At 38.4% G+C, this 18146-nt stretch overlaps 1 protein-coding gene across 1 annotated transcript in view; it reads right to left on the bottom strand.

The window, feature by feature from the left end:
- large1 (LARGE xylosyl- and glucuronyltransferase 1) overlaps positions 1 to 10929 on the bottom strand; it is a 128974-nt gene extending 118045 nt beyond the window's left edge. Inside the window, exon 1 of the mRNA XM_042403196.1 lies at positions 10354 to 10929. The gene's annotated coding sequence lies outside the window, so the exon portion shown is untranslated. The remainder of the gene's footprint in view (positions 1 to 10353) is intronic.
- Positions 10930 to 18146: the final 7217 nt, after the last annotated feature.

Genomic DNA, 18146 nt, shown 5'->3' with positions numbered 1-18146 from the left:
ACTGTGGCGGGCCACTGGAGTCCAAGTAATTAATGGGAAACACTGCACCTGATTGACAGAGGGAGTGGTAGCTCTGAGGTGAGTTGGGAAGTAATGATATGAAGGAAGTTTTCTGTTCACTCACAGGCTACATCATTGATGGATTTTAAACTTATTTTGCAGTTGAGGCCTTAATGAGTGAACATGGTGGGTACAAGACGTTCACCCCGCTTCTCCCTAGAGAATCCCTTAGCTTCCATCAAGTACATAATTTATTAGAGAATTCTGCTGCTTCTGTGCACAAGTATAGAATGACAAGATGTTAAGTTGGGACTCTCATTTAATTCCTAATTGCTTGCATGCTGTACGCAAAGTGTTTTGCTGGAAATTCTGACATCCATGCAGTTGGCATGTGTGAAAGATGAAGGTATAGAGAGGGAGTGCTGATCTCAATATTATTGTTGATGTAAGTTTTTTTTACATCTCTTTCCTACGAAGGGGGAAAAAAATCTTTATAGACTGACATGAGAAGAATTTGAGCTTGTTTTTTTTCTTTGTGATACATTTATTACAGTGATCTTAAAGAATAAGGATAGTGATATTGTATATTTTCATTATTGTCAACAAATCCAGTGAAAAGACCAAATCCAACCAACAATGTGTTAATCTGACTCAACTTTCTGACTTCCCTACCCCGTCTGTTACTCTCAGCTCCAAACCAGCTCACAAATATAGAGTTTCATTTTTTAAAGGATTCAGTAATGTCCTACAACAGGAGGAAATAGTGCATTTGTTGGGGATTATTTTCAGCAGCAGTAGAATCCACATTTGGTGTTTAAGTGAGTATTTCTGGCAGCAGGACAGTGTATTTGCGGCTGAGTCAAAATAAACTACAGTGTGTGTGTGTGTGTGTGCTGATGGTAATGAAGGAACATGTCACCCAGTGCAACAGCGTGACTCATTGATTTATTTTAATAGTTTTTTGACAACAATGGAGCTCTACAGCACAGAGAAATAAGACGGATCAGGCTATATAAGATATATCTGACAGATATACACACATAATACATGCTAGTAGGATCAATTTATTGTTGGTTTCTTTCCATGGGATTGTTTTAAGATAAAAGAAGTAGAGACTTATCCTTTCAGAGGGTAAAACTGTTTATTAACCTTGTGCTGCTGTAGCTGAGCCTTAGCTAAATTTAGACTTGAACCATGTAGGAAGTGTTATGGAAATGTTACTAGGGCTGTGCTCGTAAGATTGCTGTTGCCACTTTTATATAAAAGCGACTCAAATGGAGCTTAGCATAAGTTCAAGCAGGAAGACTGTCTATTACTCATTCATTCATTCTCACTCCTCTCTCTGTCCCTGCTTCTCCTGCTCTTATATTAGGGGCGTTATTCTTGGTTAACAAATCAGATTCCGCTGCGATTCTATCACTCTATCATGTCTTAGCTGACAAATAAATCTGTTCTTCTCTGTCGCTGTCATCTGTCATTTCAGTCTTTCCTGATTGAACTGCTTTTATTTGACATTTGACCAAATTATCACAATTACTGTTACAGTGGTCATGTCTGAAAGGAGCTAGATTTACAGAGTTATTAGAATTATTTTGTTAAGGTGGAAATACACTGTAAAACAAACATTGAGACAGATTTGTTTAAGTCAGATCAACAGTATAGATGTCCATGTCATACTGTTACAGGCCTGGGTCTTGTTTGGGCTGACGTTGAGCTTTGTCACTTCTTATATCTCATTCATGGGTGTGTCACATTTAGAGTAGAACATGATCCTGTAATTTAACAGCCACAGAAGTTACTGACATCTGGAATGTTTATATGTGTATTAGGGGATGATTACACAGTAAACTACTCATTAAATGACACAAACGAAACATCAACCAGAGGCTGAAGCTATACATTTAGATTTGACCATTAGGATCAACAGTTTACTACAGGTATGCATTAGCAAAGGAAAAAAAAAGAAATAAAGCACTGGTGTATCTAATTTAAAAATGAATTATGAAAACCTTCACTCTGTGTGTCCTAAGCCCTTCTGTATCCAAACCTCAGCTCCTGGCTGATAGACAGTCAACTTGCTCTTGCATGAGACAGAAAAACGTTGGCGGTAACCAGCCTTGTTACCAGCCGCTGAATTACTCCCACATGACCGCCCACTGCAGAATGAGGATGGAAAGCGGATGGAAGCGGCCATTCCATTCAGTCTGAATGTCAGAGATTATTTCAGCAGCCTCTTCTCAGGGCAATGAACAGTCACTGCACTGCCTCTGTGCATCTGGGAAATACTGCACGACAATCACACTATTACATTTTACTGGCTTTCATCTGACTAACACAGACTCCTTTAAACAGCATGATAACATCGCTGTTTGGGAAGCAGCGATTACAGACTCGATGGTAGAATACATTATACATATTTTAGATCTGATTCGTTCACACTGACTTATTACAAACAAATAAGTAAAAAGTAAACATATGGACTGACCGGTAACTCATTCATAGGGCAGTTTTGGTGACGTCATCCTGCATCATGGACTAATGGGTGCAAATCAAATTCTGATAATTGAAAGAAGGTCATGCTGCACTTTATTGATCCTGATCTTTAGCTTCTGATTATGAGCATTAACCTGACTGTAAATGAGAGCTCATGTCAAAAATAATGATGAACAGACAAAAAGAGGAGTCTTGTACCATAATATGACACGGCAGACTGTGTGGTCACTACACTTGACTCACTTTTCAATGAGGAACTGATAAAATACACCGCACACCTCTGTTTCAACTGCTTGTCACTAGTATGTGATGTATTGGAGATAATTCCTGAGCTCACCTGCTGGCGCACATACACGTTACCATGGATACCAAATTATCTTGTATAATCATATAAATCACATATAGACTGCTTAGGAGATAACATTTTGGCAGTTTTTATGATCAGCAGATTTAATAGTAGTTTAGCTTGAATTCATGCCAGAAGCTGGTGCTCAAGTGACTGATTAGGCAATTGACAGAGAATTAATCACCAACAATTTGTATAATCAATTATTATTAAAGTCCTTTAAAATCAGTATAAATGTCAAACATTTGCCCCTGCTTTTCCAGTGTAAGGATTTGCTGCTTTATATTGGTAAATCTCTGTGAATCTCTTTGGGTTTTGGTCTGTTTGGTGCATTTTTCACCAATGTTGGCCACTTTCTAGACTCAAAAGTTAATCTATCAATCAACAAATAATCACAAGATCAACAGAAAAGAAATACATGTAGTTGTCTACTTTGGACCACACCAGAGCTGAGTTGGAAGTGGACTGAGACCCACCTTTTCAAGCATTCTCAGCTCCTGAGTTCAACAAACATTTTTTTATGTCAGCCTCAACAAACCAAGCTGTTTGTATCACACCCTTAACACAGACATTTATTTTAGTCCATACAGTGTAAACCAACACATATATGATATTTGAACAACCATGTGTACTGTACATGTAGTGCACCCAGGTGGCTCTGGAGTAATGACATTTGCCCACCAGCCACTGAAACCTGGGTTCAATCCAATCCCAACATTGGTGCTTCTGACTTGCACTGATGCTTCGTCAAACACTGTCAAAAATATTCAAAACCAGACTGATATCAAAGAAGGAACTCAAACATGGGAATCAACTGTGACAGTCAGAAGTTGCACAGCTGTAACTGATAATGTATTGCAGCAGTTAAGTCAATGTGAATGATGCTGAGATCACCTAGATAGTGGTTCAGTTACCCTCTATGAAGGTTCTAAATATACTGAGAAAATGCTCTGTTGGATGCTCTTGACCTGTTCATCTGTGTGTGCCAATAGATATCTCACACTGTAAGTATGAGGCAAATGCTGGTCATTGCAGATAGTGACTCTGAATTCTGTTCCAGGACCCCATCTGGGGCTAGATGCATAAGCAATGCCTACAGAGACAGAATCTTTTAGTAAAACACTGAGATCTGTGAAATGCCAATCAAAGGCACATTTATAACCATAACATTGATCAATTACTTTTGTGTGATTAATTTTATCATTCTTTTAATTTACACAGGAGTCAACATTTTATTTTGCTGTTAATATTCTTTTATTTTGTCCTTAGTTGCGTCACACCTTGTAAAGTCAGTTTAGATACAAGCACTACAAACTAATCATTGATTACATTTCTGGGATATCAATGGCCCATGTGATAAATGAATGATATGGACGCTATAAAGAGATGCATGGCTGCATGTAATAACAGCTGTTGGAGAACCTCGCCGGTGCAACACCGGCAACAACACACCTTGGTTACCGTGTGTTTCATTGACAGGTGTACAGACTGGTGGAGCAGGCAGCATGTTGATATGAAAACAGCTGGATCAGGGTGTGTCTTCATCCATTTATGGAAAATTGTGGGAGTGGAAATGAGGCTCGTGCTCCACATTATTGTTATTGTTTTACATTACATACACTGTTCTAACTAAGTTCAGTTGACAGTTAACGCTTGAACCAGTGAAGCCACCGAGGATCAGTGACTCACTATTGTATTTCTCATTTATTCTTTCAGAATAAATCATTTCTAAAATATGTCACCCCTTGAATCTGCTTGCACTAGCACATACACAGTTTTAGTCATGAATCTACACAGAGTTTTATGCATCTGGCCCCTGGTGTTTTTTGCAGAACATTTGTATACCAAACAATGTGAACAGAAAAGATGAATACCTAATTAATCAATTTCAGTTGAGATATCTTTATTTATGAACCTCAGTTTAATGAAATCTTTGGAAACAGTTGAGGGCTGGGTTTGAATCTTTGCTCGGTTTACATATTCTGTGCCGAGTTTCATGACCTAGAAAAAAAATGGTGAACGTAATTTGCATTTCTGACACATTTATCTCATTTTCTCTGTATTTTTTAAACTCTTATATGGCTCTTGGTGAAATATGTAGAGCAAGGGACAGATAATACCAGGATCACAGGCTCAAAGTCTGAGGTGAACAGGAAAACTCTCAATGAAAAAGAGATTCTCTGAACTGAGAGTGTAGGAATTATTTAGAATAATAAGTGGGCCATGTTTCTGTGATGCTCCCTCAAATCACAAAGCAAACTGCTGCGTCCTTATCATACCTGTGTGCAGTGATCTCTGCTCGGCCCCCAGGTGTGCTGCTGCAGCCTTGGTTGTGGCTTTATTTCAGCTTCACTCTGTTCTTACAGGGACACTGCTGGGTTGGAAATAAACAGGGTGGCTGCATGTTTCATGACTTTTTTAAAAGCACGATTCCACAGTATGCCAGCTCATTCATGCTGTTTGTCTAAATTAAAAAGACTGTCAGTCCGGCCACTGGTGGAGAATATGAACTCAAGAGGTGACTAATTACTTGTAGATTATAAAGCCTTTTCTAGTTCCTTTATCACCACATTTGTTTGATTTTTATTGTTAATGAAAGAAATGACACTGCAATAAACAGAATAATGATGCTGGGAACATAATCAACAGCTGGTATGATTCATATTTTGCTTCAAAATTAATATAAAAGCGGAAATGCTGAACAGACACCTGGTAATGCATGGTGAACAAATGGAACAGCAAAACTTCAGAAGCCTTAAATTCAGATTATTTAAGGAGTTTTCCCCTTGTAGGCTCACAGGTGGTGCAAGGACAGAACAGTAACCCACCACCACAGAGACCTGGGTAGCAGAACCTCTGGCTTGGCCAGAGGTTCCGACAAACACCACTGCCAGTGTGTGTTGGTGGGAAGCAGGTTGGGGATCATGTCCTTGTAGCTGCATGACTAACTCAACAGCCTGCACAGGGGAGGATTTAGGGCCACTGCATTTTACTTGAAATTCAAACTACAGATAAAACAACATTTGATTCAAAATTCTCAGCCTATTGTCAAGTACAAAGGGCCATGCCTTGTACTCTAGTGAGTGACATTCCTAAAATACAAATAATCACGCCTACTTTCTCCCTTGTGTACAGTCTGTATACAAAGATGGATGTAGCAAGGTGTGACATCACCCGTTGGTTTACAATGGAACCAGTACGAAGCCCAGAGTTGCAGCTTATAGTCAGCGCCACCTTGTCCGATTGCATCCAGGACCTTCCAAATAAGGAGTGCAGGGTGTTGCCTTTCACACTCTGAAAACACTCCCCGCTACTTGTGCTACCTCGGACCCAAGCTAATGCTAGCTTACTGGGAACACTGAGCGCTGCACTTGGGCTAACATTATCTACTTTAGTTAAATTATGCTAAATGGGCAGGTATCCTAATCAAGTAAAATTACACTTTGGGACTGTAGTCAACCAAAAATTTTGACTGAAATTGTACTTAATTTTCAACCAATAGAACGTTATGTCTAGACTAACTAAGTCAGCCACAGTGCAGTGAATGCACTCTACCTGGTAGCCTTATTAGCCTAAATGGATTATAAATGAACGACATAAAAAGCTATTTGCAGCATATTAAATCATTTTTAACCTATTTATTTTATACTGAAATGATAACAATGTACTCAGAGCCGAGAGAGGAGGCTTCATATCCAGCTTAGTCTGGGTGTAACTACTGCTACTGGCAGACGCTGGAGCCATTGAAGAAGTCGCAGGATGCACCTGCAGTTATAAAACAATTATTAGACTAAACATATTGAAATATGCCAATTCTGATACGTTCACACTCAGCAGGTGAGCCAACTGTCAATCACAGCTGTCAATCAACACCAACATGGCAGACATCAAAGCTACTATAAGTCTTCAAATCTTATTAACAAATCAACAATTTCCAAAATGACCACCTGCACACTTATTAGAGGACCTGAACTTAGGGGGGGTTTCCTACACTATTTGACCCCGACAACTCCTTTGTTTAAAACCCAATGACACCTTTAAACAGTCAGTCAGCCTTTTATTATAGGGATTATTTAGTTACATCTTAATTATAATGCACAAGCTTTTACTGTCATTTGAGCAACTGCAGCCATTACCATTATCACAATTACAATTTCATTGATCATCTCGAGTGCATGTCACTCATTCTAACCGTAACAGATCATGTACAATAGCATAGATCTCTCAACCTCAATATGCACAACATGCATGGTTTCTTAATACCAGTATAAATGGTAATAGCATCAGTGTTAATCAGCATGTATGAATAATGTGAAAATAATTTCATAAATAGCAGTTATGTCCGAACTAAATGTTCAGGGTCCCTATCAGCTAAATTAAGTGTTGATCTAATCAGAGTGCACTGACATTAACATGACATGGTTGTATTCTGTGTGTGCATCTGGCTGGTCTCTCCTATTTAAATGAAATTCCTCAAGTGCCCTGATAGGAATCTGGTAGGTGCAATAAATCCAGTTGGGGACATGCTATCACACGGTTCCAATTAACTCCAGTAAATGACTTGTTTATCATCTTTTCTTCAGTGCAGTAACACTGGATCCGCATACAGTATGAAGGACAACATACACAGTCTGAGAGGAGTATTATTGATGAGGCTCTTCTTTTATTTTTCTCCCCAATTTAGTGAGGAGACAAGAAAGAGAGATTCATATTTGTGCTATGTTATGTTATATTGCAAAATGCCAGATCAGTTGTGAATATCTTAAGTCAAAATATGTATTAATAGTGCAACAATAATTAGGGATAACATGTATCATGTGGAGCAGTGACCTGGGTGTCAGTAGAGGTCAAACTGTTCTATCTGCTTCATCGCTCATAAGACAGCAGTTTCAGGCTTATCTTCAGTGAAGCAGCATTAACATCCAGAATATCTCCAATGATTACATCATGATGAGCGCATCACCCAAAATGTGGATGTTTAATGCCGCCGGGCTTGAACACAGAAATCAATGAAGCAGTGGACAGAACAGGCTTGTTTGCTGTTCCACCATACATCCCCCTGAGGGTGAGCCTCCACGCTCATTAATGAAGACAAACAGAAATAATACTGATGCACTATGTGTCCAGGGACAGGTGGAGATATTGCTTGTCTTCTGATCGTCTGAAGGTTATTGACCCATTAGGTGCAAGTGTCTAAATCTAAATGCTTAATTCTCTGAGGTGAGGTCAACTTATTCACCATGCTTGCGATATACGTATTATGGACAAAAGACCTTTTACAGCCAAGATAAATTTATGCAAAAGGTCAGTTTTATCTATACCTTGCATAAAATTCAGTGTGACTCTCTATTGAATATTATTGAGTATTATGCTCATAAATTCTGAATTACTGGATTGTCTCATAAATGCAACGTCACCAATGCTATTTTTCTTGACATTTGAGATATTTCATCTGACAGCAGCAATAGGTTAATAGATGTTTTTATGTAGTTTAAATACACGATTTGATGTCTGTCACAGTGCCGAGACAATCAGTTGATATACGGAAACTTTCCCACCAATAAATCTGATGACCCATTAAACACTGAAGTCACTGATCAGCCAAAGACATTGAACATTAACTGGTTCAGCTTCACGAGTATGACCATTCTCTGTTATCATTTGTTTCATGACGATAGGCTGGTCATCAAGCAAATATGAAGACATCAGTTTGAGCTTGGGGATAGAGCTGAAATAGCCTAATTAACCAATTAATTTATCACTTGATTGAAAGAAAATTAATCAGCAACTATTTTGATAATGTTTTAAGTCATTTATTAAGCAGAAGTGCCAAACATTCTCTGGTTCCAGCTTCTCCAATGACAGGATTTCCTGCTTGCCTGTGTTTCCTATCTGTGTATAAATTGAATTGGTTTAGGACTGTTTGATGGACAAAACAAGCAATCTGAAGACATGACCTTGGGCTCTGGTAAACTGTAATTGGAATTTTTCACTATTTTCTGACATTTTATAGACCAAATGATTAATTGATTAAGGAAAATAATCTGATGAATCAATAATTAAACTAATTGTTACTTGCAACCCTAATGTGGGATCTTAAGGTCAGTATTTTGTTTGTTTTTGGTGATATTTAAAGACTACACAATTAATCAAAAATCACTGATTATTGTCAGTTTGTAATTATGGAGTGTGTTTTTTATGCCTCCAGTTGTACTTCTAGTTTCTCCCCAGGTCATGAGCATCAGGTGGAAGCAGCCATCATAACATAGTTTAACCCAATCAGGACAAACTGATCGCTGCTGTGGAGTGAAAACCACACAACTCAAAATGTGCTGGTTTTGAATCTTTCTGACAGGCTGAGAAAATTATGCTCCATGTCATGTTACATAAACCATTTCAAAACGCACTGCACTATCTGAAAAAATATACTGTGACAAAACTGAAAACATGGCTGTTTTTTTTTTAACCCATAAGAACTTTTGCAGATACGGGCTTTGCACAGAACAGCTATGAAATGCAAAATATGTTGTTAATTCAAAATAAAAACTTTTTTAAACTAAATTTAGCTGATCTAGCAGAACTCTACACCTGGAATTTCTTTGATCTAGACACAAAGCAATTTGTGTTTTGAAGGTTTATAATTATCAATAGTTGCATTAACCTACATGTATTAATGTGTGAAATGTAATATATTTTGCCATTTAATGTGTTATACTAGGTATAATAACCATGTAAAAATTGCTTTTAGACGGAGTAGTTGATGGAAAACGATTAGCTGGATTAGCTTTATATTGGCTTTCTCATTTAACAGCCGTGTTTAACGCCACCACTAATCTGCTCCAATGTAACACTGTAACGTTGTAACATTGTAACTTTAACGCTGTAACACTGTAACATTCTAACTGTGACTCTATAACTGCAAAACTGTAATGCTGTAACACTGTAACTGTTACATTGTTACGTCTCTCCGTGCAACTGTTGCCGTTTTGCTCGTGCCACTGTCACGTATAGTATAGCTGTTTATGCATCCGCGTGCTCCCCAACAGCACGCGCAGTAACTGGACAGGGACGGGAATTAGCATACTTCTAACAACAGACTAACACAAAGATATTTCGCGCTGTTCATCCACATTTCTTAAGCATAAATAGTCAGAGTCTGACTGCTGGGGAACTCAGAGGAGGGTTGACTGGACCCATGTGCTGTTAATCCTCTCCTCCTGCTCTATTTAGTGTTGTATGAGAGGGAATTAAAGGACCGTTTTTGTCCCGGTTTCTGTCGGTTTGGGTGATTGAGAGCCTAAAATCTGCTGCGTTGCTGCGTTAACTCTGAATTATTCACATATAGAATAAAGGCCCGAATGAAAATTTAAGCACAATGACTTTTTGTGGTTATAACAAGTGAAAACAGACAAGTCAAAAATATCTCGGGGGCAAGCAGTTTAAGACAGCTACAAAGCCTGGTGAGGTAAGGTCGACGTGCTGGTCAGTCGTGTATAACTGCGGATGCCACTCACCTGATGCAGAAAGGCTTCAAACGGGAGATTTTATTGAGCTTTAATCAAATAAATCCCTCGGTAATAAAGCCCACGGTGCTGCTTGAAAAGACACTGGCGTCTATAGGTCAGTCATAACAGTTCTTGCACAAAATGAGACGGTGGTCCGCCGCCGACTTGTTCCATGTAGTTTGAGCCTTATCGGGATGGTATCCGGTCTGGCACCCGGCTGTTAGCCCCGGTTACCCGCTACAACAGCTGACCCTTCTGTTTCCTCCGGGCGGGATAAGGACTCAAATCTCAGACAGGTTTGTGGCTGCGTCGCCACACAGCAGCTTCAGTCTCATTAATAGCAGCGGGTATGGGTTACTGTGACCAGCACGCAGCGACACACAGTCGGAGGGGAGAAACAGAACCGCGGCGGCCTCGACAGCAGCAGCACTGAGACCCGGCCGGTGCCCCTCTGAAGCTCGGGCGTTCAGTACAGTATATATCCCTTCCTCAGAGGTATTCCACTGTCGTCCAGATCCTGGTTGTGTCTGAGTTTTCGGCCTCAACACAGCAGCTCTTTCTTCCTGACAAGCAGTCAGCGTCCAATCACAGCGCTGCATTCAGAGGGGGAACGCGGGATAAAAAGGAGTGGATTGTAGGACTGGAGTCTGACTGACCAAATGACTGAAAGACCTTAGCAGGGCTGGATTACACCTCTTGCTGACCTCAGGGCCAAAAATTGAGCTGTAGGCACCATTTGGGGCCCCGTGCTCCCCAATTAATGCTTCAGTTTTTTATTCATTGCCAGTTTATTAGGTACACCTAAAACTTATGCAGTCTAATAAAACAGATCTGCAATAGCCTATAGAGATGTCAATTCAACTTTAAGGTTATTTTGGAGGCTGGAGATCATGGTGCTGTTGAATTGCATTTGGTTATATACAGAGGTGTTTAAATCACCTAAATAAATGGGATGGATGAAAAATTAGAAACATCTGTCAGTTTAATGGATCCAAAATGACCATAATGTTGAATTAACACCTTTAGACAATGATTTAATTTCATTACACTTTTATAGGGGTATCATATTAGATGCACAGATTGCATTAATTTCAGCTAGGTGTACTGCTCAGTGTAGTTTGGTTATAGGTTGATTAAATTCAAATTTATTTAAGAATATGCACCATTTATAATAATAATGGTGATAATAAGCTATAGGCCTATTTATATAGCACCTTTCATACATGAAATGCTGCTAAAGTTTCTTCACATAAATTGCATTAAAAAAATGCAAACAAGCAATGAAATACAATAAAAATGAGTAAAAAGGGGAAAAAAAAACACTTCAGTGAGATTCAATAAAAGGTAAAGCGATAAAAATGTAACAATCACCTTAAAAGCGAGATTAAAAAGTTAGATCTTAAGATGTTTCTTAAAGGAATTCACAGAAGTTGCATGTCGTTCCACAGTTTTGGTCCATAATAAGAGAGGGTTGCCTCTCCATACTTCTTTGACTTAACTTGTTCATTGACCTATGATCATGCCTGGGTATACAGTATAGAGAGAGCGACAGTTGATCAAGTAATGGTGCTGCTAAACCACTCAGAGCCTTGTATGATACAATTTTTAAATCGATTCTAAAAGAGACAAGAAGCCAGTGTAAAGATGCTAAAATGGGTGTGCTGTGCTGTCTTTTGCTTGTTTTGGTAAAAATTCTGTCAGCTGCATTATGTATAATATTAACTAAAGTATTTGAAGATAGATTTTTATACAGGGCCCCTAAACAGTGCCTTGCAGAATTTGGTACAAACGCAGGAGTCACCTTAAAGCACTTGCATTTCAATTTATATGAATAAGTAAATCAAACTACGACACACTTTGCCACTCAGTGAACTTGTGGCCTTTGGGGCCCCTGACGGTTTGGGGACCTGGGGGAAGTTGCCCACTTAGTCCTTTGGTTGAGCCTTGAAGAGGCACTTGTCTGAAAATGTTTAAGGCTATGGGAGAATATTAGGGTCATGTGGAAAAAAAGGTGCACATTAATTTAACTCAGATTTCTGAGATGAATGTCAGAATATGTCATCATATACTATTATATATATCATATATATATATTATATATTATCATATATATATTTGACATTGTGAAAATGTCAAAGGTAGCCTAATGTATATGTTCTTTTGGGGCTTTTTCTCCCTGCTAATTATTTTAAATTAATATTTGTGAAAATATATATAACTCTACCTAAAGAAAGAAGTCTAAAATAAAAAACTTCTGAGACTTAAGTCAGAAATCAGTCCCTATTTAATATAGTCTACTGTAATATGTTTGTTTTTGTTGTTTGTTAGATTTGACATTATGAGAAGGAAGGCAAACACACACAACTACAAAAATATCAAGGATAGCACAACACAGGAGTCCAAGTGATGAGGCTTCATCATACTACCAGCCAACCTACACAGTTAATATTCATGATCAATAAAATCACTCCAAGTCTATATATCTATATCTATATCTATATCTATATCTATATCTATCTATCTATCTATATATATATATATATATAGTGTGTGTGTTTGTGTGTGTGTGTGTGTGTGTGTGGTATATATATAACAGGTGGTAATGTATTACTTTGATGTGCAAAGGTAACTTATTCTAATACACCACAGAAACTGCATACATTACATTCTTTTAAAGGAACATGTACCCATGCTGGTATTAAACCTCTGTAAGCACAAGTCAGCAACACTAGCTCTTGTCTGGTGAGCATGATTTCCCAAGTGATCTGTGAGATATTCACAGACTCTCACATGTGGACAGCCCGTCAGGAACACTGGTGGCCTGAGGGTCATTTTGGCTTGCCATGAACAGTCAACTTGACCGGCGATAATAGGGATGAGTTGATGGACCTCTCATCCATGCATCAGGTGCAACTCTCTCACTGCAGTGTCACCAGCATGAAGGCACACGCCCCAAAAATGATGTCATGTCTCTTGGCGATGCACATAGCAACCGTCTACCTGCTTCCCTACCGATAACATTTTAAACAATTTTCCCAGCAAAATGGACGGTCAGAAGAAAAGGAAATGTGGAGCAGAGAGGGAGAAATTAAAAGGGGAGGGGCTCTTGACACTGACGCAGCTAAATGCTGCAACATAAGTAACAAGTTCGCCAGTAAGGGACCAGGTCAGTCAAAAACAGTAGCTTAAACACACACACACACACACACACACACACATGACTAGCATGGCTAGCTAAGTAGCTAACAACAGTGTGACACAACAGCCCGTAAGGGTGAAAGAATGTTACACACTCTTGTACAGTAGGTGGCAGTATGCACCTTAAAGTTGTTTGCGAAGAAGAAGGGTGAAAGAAAATTTGCTGCAAGTTAAAGCTTTTGTACAGAGGCATGTTTTTTGGACTTTCATAGTATACTCGCAGTTATGTAGCCAATGTTCAATTTCATTGACTTTATATATTTTGTGCTGTTTGCTTTATGAACACCAGTGAGTGAACATTGTAACCTAACTTTTGTGTTGTGTTGTACTTACTTACAGTGTTGTAGCTTATGTTCATTTTCAGTGGGTGTGGGTGTTTTTTGATTCTTTTGATATGCTTGATGCTTGAATATAACAGGGCTGCCAAATTTTGACTTCAGCTTGGAGTGAGATTTGAGTCCCAATTTTTTGTATATTGTAATCTGGATAACTTTCCCAGATGAACATAGTGGCCAAATTTATAACTAATATGGTACCTGTTACATCAACAAATAGGGTTGGCCTACAAAATTAGTGGTCTGGTGGTTTGCATGAATTATTGTTTCAATCCGCCCCTGCAGACTCTGCTTTTATTTACCGTCTGTCCTTTAATTTGTATCCAAATTGTGTGTGAATGTGAAATTGATGCTTTATAAATAGCACCCTCAAAATTTCCAACAGTGAAACCAAACAAATACTATCTGCTAACAATCCTATGTGATAGTTGCACAAGGAGCCACACTACTCCCCTGTCAGTGATGATTCTATTTACTGCTCACTATTAAGTAAAATATGAAGTGCTCCAGTGTTTTTACTTGTGTTTTTCATTAACAAACATTGTCTACTTACACACAAAATAAATGTTGGAGTATGCCAAGCTACTACCACAGAGTACACCTCTGTCTTTTGTGCAGTGAGTGTTATATGTTGATCCTTTGCTTTGCCCTTGTGTCCTCCAGTGTACACCATTATTCATTGCCAATAGTCTGAAACCCTTCAACAATACTTAATAAAAGAAAGGTGAGTTTGGTTAATTCAGCTCCTACCAGACAGACTACAAGCTAACTCATTTCTTTTCCATACTACGGACTGATAAGGGCATTCATTATTGTCTGTGTACATGTATATTTGATTCTGTATACTGTGTCAGTCATATTTATTTAAAAGCCATGTCAGTACGTACAGTATGTGTATAATTAATTTCACTATTTAACAGATTCACTTAACTAACCTCAAGTGACATGACATCATTTCTGGGTAGGGATAACCTTGGTAAACTCATACTGTTATTATGAGATGTGTTACATTATTTAATGTTCCTATTAAAAATGTATTTGTATTTTTCTCAATGTTATTTCTCGCACCATGCACAGTCAATGGAGATAGTACTTCACACTACACTGTGTACAATTGTGTATGTTACAAATAAATCTTTGAGTCTTAAATTTTTTCAGTGCATCAGTGCATGGATAAACTACAAACAGTGTTGTGTTCTCCTTTAATATTACTGCTTTGTGATGTGTCATGATGAAAACATTTCATCAGTGATTCTGAATGGGAAAGAACTGTATTGATAACACAGTCAAAAGTGACATTGTATCACTTTCATCTCCGTATGTCTGAATCATGTAATCATAGAGCTGTGCACATAATTTGCAGCAAGACAAAGCATGATGAAATGTGACCCCAGTGTTAGACACTGATATGATGGTAATGATTGGATTTATTCTTTCATTCCATTTTTTTTTTTCATTGGCATTGCATACAAATGTTGCCAGAGGTACTTGTGTGTAATTGGACTCTAGCTGAGAAAAACACATCTACTGGGAAATACATAAAGAACATACTAGAGTTTAAGGGACTTAATACCTGCAGAGTGCAAATACCTTCTAACAGTCTCCTGTACTTCAGACTGATTCACTTAGCTGAACAACAACATCAAGAAAAGAGTGTATGATAAAATGTTGCTGTAATATTTTAGAACAAGATGATATTGTGAGGGCTTTTTCCTCAAATGATCTGCCAACATAACATGAGTGTAGTCCAAGCACAGATGTGATATCTTGTAATTTGTATCCATTAAGTGATTAGTGGACTGTGTTTGTTTGTCCATGGGAGAAATAAGAACTTTTTGGCACAGTGCATGCATACATACAAAGGAAATACATATAACAATATGTATTATATTTCACTTTATTTCTTTGATTTGTCTTTATTTAGGAATTTCAAATCTTTCATAAATGAACAGATCAAAACCAACAATATGTTAGTCCATCTCTCAATACTGTCTGACTTTCTGTGGCTCTCAGCTCCAGAGCCACAGACAGAGTAGCAGAGAGGGATGGCTCAGAAATATATAGTTTCATTTTTAAAAAAGGTTCAGTAATTTCCTAAAAAAAAGCTGGTCGTTTTCAACAAATGTAACTTAAACAGGAGGAAATAGTGCGTTTGTTGGGGACTATTTTCAGTAGCGGATTATTTTGCTGTATAGTGAGTATTTCTGGCAGCAGGTTGCTCATGGTAAAGAAGGAATGTCACCCAGTGCAACAGTGTGACTCACTGATGTGTTTTAATAGTTTTTGGAAAAGAATGGAGCTCTATGGCACAGAGGAATGATATATCAGATTGATTGATTGATACAAACGCACAAAACTTGTTAGTAGAATTCATCATCTAGGAACCATGAATGTCTGTACAGAATGTCATGGCAATCCATCCAGTAGTTGTTGTAGCATTTCAGTGGTGGACTGGCTAAAAATATAGATTAATACCGGACTTATCCTTTAAATACAATGGCTGAAGGCTGAGAATTTAACATTTTGACAATGATGATAATTAATGTGTCAGTATAGGTAAATACAAAAGAACTCCTTTCATTTTTGAGACCAACAGAAAATGTAATTTAGAGGTTTTCGTGGTGCTCTAGGTGTCAATTAACGTGTCCAAGACCCCAATAACACATTCACTTAATTTGTGCAGCAGCTAAATGAGTTTGACAGTTAAACAGTGAGTACTAGTTCACTAGTTTTAAAAAAAACAACTGTGCTTTTTAAAATAAAATCTGAATACAACCGAAATAGCTCTTAGCTGAAGTTTGCACCAAGCAGGGTTTTACTCCCCACACAGCTCATCTCAACCTTTGATCACTTACATCTGAACCACATTCTGTTTTCTGAGTCTCTTTACGTTGCGTCATGTTCCTACATGGCTGCGATTTTTACTCCAATTTGACAAGGTTGAATCTAAGTCTCTTCTTAGCAGGTGAAATCAACATTTCTAGAGGATTCCACAGAGTGTGAGAGTGTTTCTCCTGGCTCTGGGTTGTGTGGTGACGACCTCAAAGTCCTAGCAGTGGGATCAGTGGTGGCAGGCTACTTTAAAGCCTGCCTTCAAAGCCCCCAGCAGGAAGCCGGTCTCTGAGCTGCACTGCTGGCTGGCAGGAGCTCAGGACTCTCTAACCCTGGAAATCCTCATGGAGATCTAGCCTGGCTTTGCTCTGCTCAGCCTCACTCTGTCCAAGTGATGAGCTTCTTGGATACTTTGAAATATGATTCTATTCTTGCTCTGAAAGAAACATCAAAGGTTAGTTTTGGATGAGCAGCCAATCATCCTATTCATTCTGAGAAAGACTGTTAAAGAAAAAGATGATTGATGGCAGTAACTATTATTTATCTCATGGAAAATCAATACTAATTTACACATTTTGTCAGTATGAAAAATTGTGGCCTGTATGAATTCAGTGAATGGCAGGCGACTACCAGACACATTTCTACTCTTCCTTGAGTCTCCACTGATTGCTTCATGGTAAACTGCAATATAAGCTCTTAGTGATCTAATTTGCACAAATTGATGCTTTTTTACATGAGGCAATAAAAAATAAGCATGAAATGCAAAATTTGATGTGGGACTATGTAACTTACTGAACCTACAGCCACTATAGCCACAGTTTTCACAGCAGATTTTGTGACATGTGACAGTAGGAGAAGCACAGGTGTAAATAATAAAATGAATGATGACTGAATTCCATTTAGCTGCTTCAGTTTCAGGGTTCTGGTATTGAGTGTGCCAATGATATGCTGTAAGAAATGAGAGACACAGTAAACAAACTGTTGGAGCTATAAGTCATGGTCAGACAGTGTGTCGTTAGCAGTGGTATTGAGGAGTTAGGACCAAACCAGCATCTAACTGGACTAAAGTGACATTTTCAGGTATGTCTACCTGCTGTTTAATGTGCTGCAGCTGAGCAGCTAATTCACTATCTAGCGTGTTAACTGACGTTAGCGGTGCACTTTCCCCATTGAATGTAGCTTGTAGAAATTGACGTTAGCAGGAAAGCTAGTGTGGGTTGTTCTTCAGTCTCTGGCTCTTGTGTTGTGTAGCAGGATGCTATCAGGTTCAGTATGACTGTCTGCTCTGCCTATGAGAGAACACCATGTTATTGCTTTATGCAAGCTTTGATTTGTTGTATCGAAATAAGGTCTGACAACAGAACACTATTCCACTTAAGTAATGAAAATACATAAATGTCTCTCTTTTGATTTCTCAAAGGAGAACACAGGACGAGT

Source organism: Thunnus maccoyii, chromosome 23 (assembly GCF_910596095.1).
Source record: "Thunnus maccoyii chromosome 23, fThuMac1.1, whole genome shotgun sequence".
NCBI lineage: Eukaryota > Metazoa > Chordata > Actinopteri > Scombriformes > Scombridae > Thunnus > Thunnus maccoyii.
This window is presented reverse-complemented; position numbering and strand designations above follow the sequence as displayed.